Source organism: Mastomys coucha, unplaced genomic scaffold (assembly GCF_008632895.1).
Source record: "Mastomys coucha isolate ucsf_1 unplaced genomic scaffold, UCSF_Mcou_1 pScaffold20, whole genome shotgun sequence".
Taxonomy (NCBI): domain Eukaryota; kingdom Metazoa; phylum Chordata; class Mammalia; order Rodentia; family Muridae; genus Mastomys; species Mastomys coucha.
Genome location: NW_022196903.1, coordinates 49,512,578 through 49,521,484, shown reverse-complemented (window position 1 = coordinate 49,521,484; position 8,907 = coordinate 49,512,578). Strand labels below are relative to the sequence as shown.

The following is an 8,907-nucleotide window of genomic DNA, read 5'->3' as shown; positions in this document are numbered from 1 at the left end:
ACTTGCTGTATGACCTTGGTCCACAAAGTGTGAATATACTGCATAGTCTGGTTTATGAACAGGATCCCAAGCGGTTAACACTAGGGAACGACTTTGACACACAAATCAACCAAATGAAGAATGCCTATCTCTGCAGGGAATTCTCGCCCAGGCTCCGAGGGCTCAGACTAGCAACCAAACACCAGGGTCAGTAAAAAATGTTGCCAGGAGAAAGCTGGACCTGGCTCCTTAAAGCTCTGGTTCTTCCCTTTGGAGAGTTGGCAACCAAGAAATGAAAATCTAGAAAGAAGGGAACCACTTTCTGTTGAGTCCCGCCCCCTCTGCTGTTCTTGGGGGCTCCTGGTGCCCTCCCCTCCCAGGCGGGGCGGGCTCTGAGGCCTCAGCTGTCAAACACAGCGAGTCCTGGTGCCCAGAGCACCGGGAGGCGGAGGGTGGGTCTGCGGTCGCGTGACCAAACCAGCTGTTAGCAGGGGGCTGGAGAGCCTGGAGTCTGGGGAACCGGAGCGCCGGCGGTCTTCTGCGCTACCGATGCGGAGGCTGTAACCTAGCCGCCGCAGCGCCCCCAACTCCGCAGTCGCAGCATCAGCACCGCTGGACCCGCCTGGAGCCGGCTGCTTGGCAGGTGAGCCTCAGGCTACTCGGGGAGCGCCCAGGCGCCCGCAACTGCTTTTCGGCTGGGCAGTCTCCACATTTCCCATTGCTATTCTAATGCCTCGTTGCCTCCCATCCTGAGCGTAGACCCGGGAAGGGGAGATCAGAGGTTAGGTGGCCTCGGTCGGGCCCGACTCGAGATCAGAGACATCGGGGACGAAGCTACTGCAGTCTGGTCAGAACCTGCTCCTGCTCTCCACCCCGCATCCTTCCCGCACCTCCCTTTCAGCCTTACAACCTGGTGCTGTTTTTTCTGGGCGCCGAGTTGCAAAGCCCCGGCAAGTGTCTCTGAGCTTCCCGGCCCCCTGAGCATCCTCTGGCGGCTCCTGCGGTTCCCTGCTCCCCTTGCCGCTAGCACAGAGAGCCAGGCTCCTTCCGGAGTAATCCACCCGCGGCGCCTGACCAGGCCGCTGCACTTGGCCGCCGGGTGGAGTCCCGGGATCTGTGGTCATTCCCAAGGGCCAGTGAGCTGAGACCAGACATTGCTTAGCCCCAGGACTCATCCCTGCACATTGGAATGGGGGTGGGGTTATGGCAGTTGTCTAGCCCCTCGCTGTCAGTCCACCTCATTTTACTTCTATCTCCTCGGTTTTTTTTTTTGTTGTTGTTGTTGTTGTTGTTCTTGTTGTTGTTCTTGTTTTTTGTTTTTTCGTCCAGGCATAATTATTTAGCAACCATAATGAGGTCTGCAGGACGCAAGGGACGCTTGAATTTTAGAAAATCGGTTGGGATTTAGGAATAAAATTGTGATCACACCTATTTGCGTTTAAGGCAATTTATTATTTTATGTCTCCCGACCTGACCTGGTAGGATTCTGTGAAATAGAACTGTATTTCTGTGTAATTATAGCTTGTTAAGTGCTTCTTCCTGGTTTTGTGTGTGTGTGTGTGTGTGTACTGTGCTTCACGCCTGCCTAAATCTCATCACTTGCTGAGGAAACCTATGCTAATTCAAAATGGCAGCATGAAAAATCAGGCCAGGCGGAACCCCAGCAGACCACAGCCAACTGCAGCTGCCCCTAGACTTGAGCTGTGGAGAGAAACAGCGGGAGGAAAGGCTCTTCTGTGTATCGGCAGGGAGTGTTCTTGGAGCTGTTAAATCTGAGCTAAACTGCAGTGCTGTGGGGAGCAAGTGGGAAGTTTAGGGAGCTACAGCTGGTTTCCCTAACTTGTCGAAAGCTAGTAGAAAGCCTAACCAAAACTCTAATTTGGTCTGATTTTCCTTAGACCCATTTATAAAGTCAACTGTGCAGCTTACAACTGTGCACAGCTTATATACTTTGTACCTACAAGTGGCTTTATAAAGGATGGGCACACCATATAAACACCCTCCGGGAACAGTGCACACAACCTATCCGTACAGGGGATGGCACTGGAAGGGCTGGCTGACTTAGCACTTCAGCACCCAGACTCTAGGATTGCAAATTCTTGAAAGGTGACTCATTTCAGGATTTTTTTTTTTTCCTTCATAAAGCTGCTTTTATTTCGATTTTCACTGCAGGGCTGCCAGCCATCTTGTCTTTTAGGAAAAAGGAAGTGCTGTGCAAGGAGGCAGGTGCCTTGGGGATAATGAAAAGAGAGGAAGCTATCTCTGAGGTTTAAGTGTAGGGGAGCTGGCAGGAACTGAGCAAGCTTGCCACAGACAGCAGAGACGGTGGGTGGATGACTAAGGTCATACCTACGGCTGCAGCTGAGGACGAGGACTCCTGTAGCTTTCCTGTTCAGAGTACCCCATGCCACCTTATCAAGACTGAAGGGAGAGGCAGCAGGTTTGCCCTGAATATCTGAGCAAAGGGAAGCAAAGTGTAATGGATTTGAAAACTCAGGTGTTTGAAGGACTGCATTCTCCCACCGCCACCACCTCCCTCCACACACACACAGGCCCATTAACTGACTGCATGAAGGTATCTACCTTAGGTCAGCTCACCTTTTCTAGTGATGAAACTGCATCTCTATGTAAGGACCACAACTTTTGTTGTAACCAAATCTTAGAAGTGGGAAATGTATCTTCTGAAAAACTGGTAGCTTCTCTTGTATTTTTTTTAAAGGTTTATTTTATTTATTTTATGTGTATGAGTACACTGTAGCTGTACATGATGGCCGTGAGCCATCATGTGTGTGGCTGCTGGGAATTGGACTCAGGACCTCTGCAGGCCCTGCTCACTCCTGCCCTGCTCGTCCAGTGTAACACACTGTAGCTGTCTTCAGATGCACCAGAAGAGGGCGTCCGACCTCATTATGGGTGGTTGTGAGCCACCATGTGGTTGCTGGGATCCGAACTCAGGACTTTCAGAAGAGCAGTCAGTGCTCTTAACAGCTGAGCCACCTCTCTAGCCCACTTGTCTTGTATTGATGGACAACTCTTAGATACATTTATCTTGCCAAGAAACAGAGTGGGCTAGGCACCTTTCATATAAAAATAAATGACAGGCCCAGTTTGAAATAACTCCAGAGCTGTTCAGAAGCTGGGCTTTTCTATAACTTGAATTTTAGCTGCGAACCGGTGACCCCAGGTCTTTTAGAGCAGAGCTGGGGGCCTCTGTATGGGTTAGTGTTCGGTTGGGTGATGAGGGGATGGAAAAATCTGCCATTCTGCCTTCCCAGACAATCACCACAGAGATGGGGCTAGCAGGAGATGGGGGATGGGGTAGATAGGAGCCAGGTATGGCAAGAGATGCCATAGTGAAGGCAGATGCAGCTGTGACATGTGCCACCTAAAACTGTTGTTGGCATTAGAATGTGAATGTGAAGACATGTTGAAGAAACTGAAAATAGTTAAGTTTTAAAACTGAGCAGCCCGAGCCCAGGTCTGATTTTAATCTCAGCATTTAGAAGGGTGAAGCAGTAGATTTCCATGAGTCTGAGGCCAGCCTGGTCTACACAGTGAGATCCAGGACAGCCAGAGCTATATAGTGATGTTTAGTCTCCAAACAAGCAAACAAACAACTCACCTGGAAACAAAACCCAAAGCACAGACTTGGGAGTGTAGTTCAGTAGCACAGCCATTGCCTAGTGCGTTCCAAGCCCTGGGTTCCGTCTCCAGCATTGCAATGAACAGACAGACAGACGTGCATGAGGTTTGTATCTGTTGGAGAACAATAAGCATAGAAGGAAGCAAATGGGATTAAAAAAAAAAAAGTCACCACGTTTTGGTCTATAAAAGACACTGGCTCTGTGCCTTTTAAGCATTTAAAATGTAGCTAGTGATGCCTTCAGAAAGAGATGCCTTGTGAGTGTAAAATTTGCACCAGATCTCAAAAATTGATGTGAAAAAGAATTTAAAGTAAATTTAAGCAATTTTTATATTGATAGGATATTGATGTAATATGATATATAATAAATAACATATATTATATATTGGATCAAATAAAATATGTTATAAAAATATTCACCAGCTTCTCTTTGCCCTTTAAAATGTAGTTACTGGACTTGTATACATGGTTCATATCTGTTATTGTTGGGCAGTGTTGGTCTGGGCCATTATCAGGAAGTAGAGATTGGCAAATGTTCTTGATTCTGCTTGTAACACTGGGTATAAAGAGATAGGAGGAGGAGGAGGGAGAGGAGGGATACAAAAGGGAGTGAGTGGTTGATGACACTGGATGAGAGGGGACTATGTGATGGGTATGAACACTTCAATTAGGAGAGGTTTTCTCTCCCGTCTCTCTCCCTCTCTCTCATTTTGTTTGTTTTTTGGTTTTGTTGGTACGAAAATAAAACCCAGAGTCTTGTGCACACTGGCAAGGGCTCTGATCTAGTTTCATTTTCATGGCGATTAATGCACCCTGATGAAAACCAACTTCAGGGAGAAATGGCATGAGGAGGTTGAAACAGCATGTCCTGCTCACGTCGCATTCCTAGCCAAGAGCAGAGGAAAATGGATGCACATGTTCACTTGCTTGATGGCTTGTGCTCAGCTTGACTTTGCCATACTTATACAGGGACCCTTGCCTAGAGAATGGTGCCACCCGTACTGGGCTGTCTTCTCACATTAGTTAATTTTCTTAAGGCACTCTTCCATGGATATGACCATAGGCCAATCCAATTCTTCAGCGAGACTCTTCCCATCAAGTTATGGGAAAGAGGTTATGTCAAGTTGACAAGCAGTTACTCATCAATCACAAACTCTCACTGAGCTATGGCTCAACCATATGAGACGTTTTGAAATTGAATAAGCAGATTATGCAGTGACCTTTGACTTGGAGCCCCTGGAGTGGGTGTTGGCAGATTGTTACAGTAGTTAGCAGGGATGGACTATTAATTCTCCTGTGTAGTACTAAGTCTAACCTGCCCATCGCCAGATGGCTGTGTTCTCCTGTCCATATAAGGGGAATGCTGCCCAGTGTAGAAAGAGTCTTAGCCTGAAGTTGGGGGTCACTGGATCCTAGTACTGGCCCTGCTCTAACCAGGCATATGTCCTTGAGCAAGCCTCATTTCTTGTCTCCTTTGATAAAAATGAGAGTCTACCAACTTCACATTGGCTTCTCTTACTGATTGCATGGATGCCCACTGTTTCATTCTTGTGCTTGCTATATTCAAGGCTGCCTGGGTAGAAGTCTGAAGTCTGTAACACAGACTGTACATAAGGCCTGAGCATTTTAATTGAGAGGACTGTTTCTTGCAATCTGCCATTGTCACTTCTTTGTACCTGGTGCCTTCTTGGTTCTTGTCTCTCATGTTTTATAACCAGAGGATGATGGTACAATAAACAAGCTTAGAGACATAAAGCTGCAAGCACAGCACTGAGCACCGGGCCTACTTTTTCCTTTAGTCCAGAGAACTGGAGAGTAGTGGGAATCAGTGAAACTATAGTCAAGGGAATACAGTCATTTACAATGTAATATAGATTGATGGACATATCCAAGGTGTGATTTATATCTTTCAATTACAATGAAGTAAATTAGATTTGACAAAACTATTCAGTTACTTTCCCCATTTCCTTGTCAAGACCGAATATTATCAAATTTTAAGAACTTTGTAATGAGAAAATGATACTTTAGTTATAGTTCTTCAGTTATGAATACAATTGCATATTTTTACTACATATTTTGACTATATTTGTTGATCTGGTATTTCTAGACTTTGAATATTGTCTTTTTAGAAGTGAGTTTTTCTTATTGATTGATGAGAATTCTTTATACATTAGGAAAGTTAACTTTTTTGATGGATGTTACAAAAGCATTTCTCAATAATGTTATATTTTAAAATTTTTGTCATATAAAATTTGAGTTATGTTATAAGTAAGTCAGTAATATTCTCCCATTTCCTGTTGATTTTACTTATTCATTTTTGCTTGTGTCTTGTGATGGTTAGTTTTAATAGTCAACTTGACATAACCTAGAATCAACTGGGAAGAGAGTCTCAGTAAAGGTTTTGTCTAGATTAGGTTTGCCTGTGGACAATTCTGTGGAAGATTGTCTTGATGCCTTGTTTGATGTGGAAAGATGCAGTCCATTGTGGGTGACACCATTCCCTAGGTTAGGGTTCTGAACTATGTAAGAATGGAAAATTTAAGCTGAGTACTTGGCATACATGCAGTCTACATGTGACTACTTGCTTCAAGTTCCTGTCTTCCCTTCCCCGATGTGACTGACTATAACCTAGAATTGTAGGTAGAATATAAACCCTATCTCCTTAAAGTTGTTTTTATCAGAGTATTTTTATCACAGCAATTGAGATAAAACTAAAATACTCAGTAAGCTTTTTGGTCCCTAATGTTACTTTTAAGATGCATCCAGATGTTTTGTAATTTTATGATGTTGCAAAATAGCTAATAACTTGAATTTTAGTAGCTTATTTTAGATAAAAGCAAGTTGGGGGCCTGGGAAGATTTATTCTTTGTTTTCATAGCCCACAGTCAATGATATCAGACCATCTAAAACATGCTTTTTCCCAGTTTCAAACAGACTTCATCACCATATATGACCACATGTCAGGACCCTCCATTCTGTTCTCTCTTGTGTAACATCAAACCATTTTAATACTAATTACAATTTTGTAATATAGTTTAATATCAGGTAGGGCTAGACCCACTTCATTAGTATTTACTTCTGAGACTTCTCTGTCAGTCCCTTTCTTTTGTAGATTTTGGGGATGAGCTGAGAATTGAAACACACTTCTGAGCACGCACTTCACTACTGAGCTCTCAAACCCTTAAGCCCTCAAGATCATTTGAACACACATTCTCCTAAAGCCCTCTTTATATGTTGATTGCTGCCATGTTGAATCCACAGATTCATTTAGGGAGGATTAATGGCTCTGAGAAACACTAGATGGAACATACCCTGCCCTTCAGAGCTTCTCCAGTGTCCACATAAAATCTTACAGTTTCAATCATCTCTGATCAGCCACAGCCTAGCACTTCAGCCTCTCGCAGAGCGCTAGGCATATCCTTCTACCATTCTGTACACTGCCTCCCATACCTGTTTTCCATCTGAGCCTCCTATGGAACTTTGCTCTCAGTGGCTCTTAGGCATGGCTTTGAAGTTCCTGTTGGTGCCATCACTAATGCCACACGCTCCCATTCCCTCTGTAGCAGGTGAGATTCCTGAGGTCCAAGAAGATAAGAAGGCACAGGTGTGCATCAATCTATTTGCCTACCTCCGTTCCCCCGCATCACTCTACAACATCACTCAGGCTGTTAGATTTCTTTAGTCTTCCTGTCAAGATGACAAGATGGTAGCCAAGCCCCATCTGAACTTGGGAGGAGTTTGAGGTGACTCCTGAGATCTTACTGATTGTATGCTTAACCTGAATCTCCCTGTATCTCTCTTCTCCCTGTGGTGATGGAGATAATGTGAAAGCTCCCCAGGGATTTGGTCATTGTTGAAATCAGGTTACTCCCTTCCTCTCTGGTCACACACAGCACACCCCTTCTTCGGAAGACAAAGACCTTGAGAACACCTTAGCTTCATTTCCCCTGAGTTAATGGATAGATGCTCAAAATATATTTTTGGCAATTCCTCTGTCTGAAAATTGCTAATTAAAATGCAGCGATCAAGAGCTGTGTATGTTCTTGAGGCCCGTGTGTACTTTTTGATTATACTCAGTAGTGGCCCAGTGACCTGAAATATTAATGGGATATCTTAAAGCATCCTTCTTTCTTACTCACTGAAGTTATCAGATTTTAAGGAATCAAAGTGCCAATAAAGGAAATTGACCTCACTATAAAAAATGTTCAGGCTGCATAACCAGATAAAGTGAAATGTAAGGTTTCTATTTCTATTAAACCTTTATGCTCAACTCTGAGTTACATTCTAATCCTTTCAGGTCCCTTTCTGTCTGTCTGTCTGTCTGTCTGTGTATATATACCTGTCATCATATATGCTTGTATTTATATGCATGTATGTGTACACATGTATATTTGTGTTTACATTATACTAATATATATGCATGTAGCATATAGGTTACTTTTTGACAATAAAATTGGAAAAAATTGCTAATGATAAAACCCAAAAATAGCACCAGCACTAATGGATAATTACAAGAAGTTTTAATTTTAATTTTTCTGGTTGTAAAATAATCTCATTTCACACCAGCCAGGTTTGTGTTTATTTATACACTAATTATAATTTTATTTCTTTTGTAGAAAGTAGATATTTAAGCCATTTGCTTTACAGTGAGAGGCAAATCATAAACTTCCATTTTAATAACAGTAGGGAGGATTCTTTTAAAGCCCCAGTTTGCAGAGTCACAGGTACGTTTCAAATCATGTTAATGGCAAAGATTAGAATAGATGGCACACTGTTTAGATGGAGAGGAAGACAGATGGTGGGATAGGAAGGTCATGATTTCAAGCAGCCTGCCAAATTAGTGCACACCGTGACAGCAGTGACAGCAGTGTTGGAAAGGAGACCAGAGGGGATGAAAGGAACCTGGAGGTGGCTCTCATTGCGGCTTGCAGTGTGTCCTGTGGAGCATGCTCTTGGCAATGACACAGGCCTCTGCTCTCTCAAGCACACTTTTCCTCCCTTAGCACCAGGACGCTGTTCTTAGGGCAGTCCTTTTCTTGAAGGATTTTTATTCCAAATGATCTGCATATAACTGTACAAGGATGGCATCATGCCCCATATTACATGTGAAGAATTTAATGTATGTAAGCACAGATTCTAGAATGTGGGTCTGTCTGGCTTTCTGAAACAGCCATCATGTAGCTATAAAAGTAAAACTGCATGGTATTGGTACAGTGGCAGGCAGGTTGATCAATGGAATAGAATTGAAGACCCAGAAATGAACCCACGCACCTATGGTCACTTAA

The 8,907-nt window shown here is 43.8% G+C and overlaps 1 protein-coding gene across 1 annotated transcript in view; it reads left to right on the top strand.

Annotated features, from left to right (window-relative positions):
* The first annotated feature begins 385 nt into the window (after positions 1-385).
* Scrn1 (secernin 1) overlaps positions 386-8,907 on the top strand; it is a 63,522-nt gene continuing 55,000 nt past the window's right edge. Inside the window, exon 1 of the mRNA XM_031381968.1 lies at positions 386-622. The gene's annotated coding sequence lies outside the window, so the exon portion shown is untranslated. The remainder of the gene's footprint in view (positions 623-8,907) is intronic.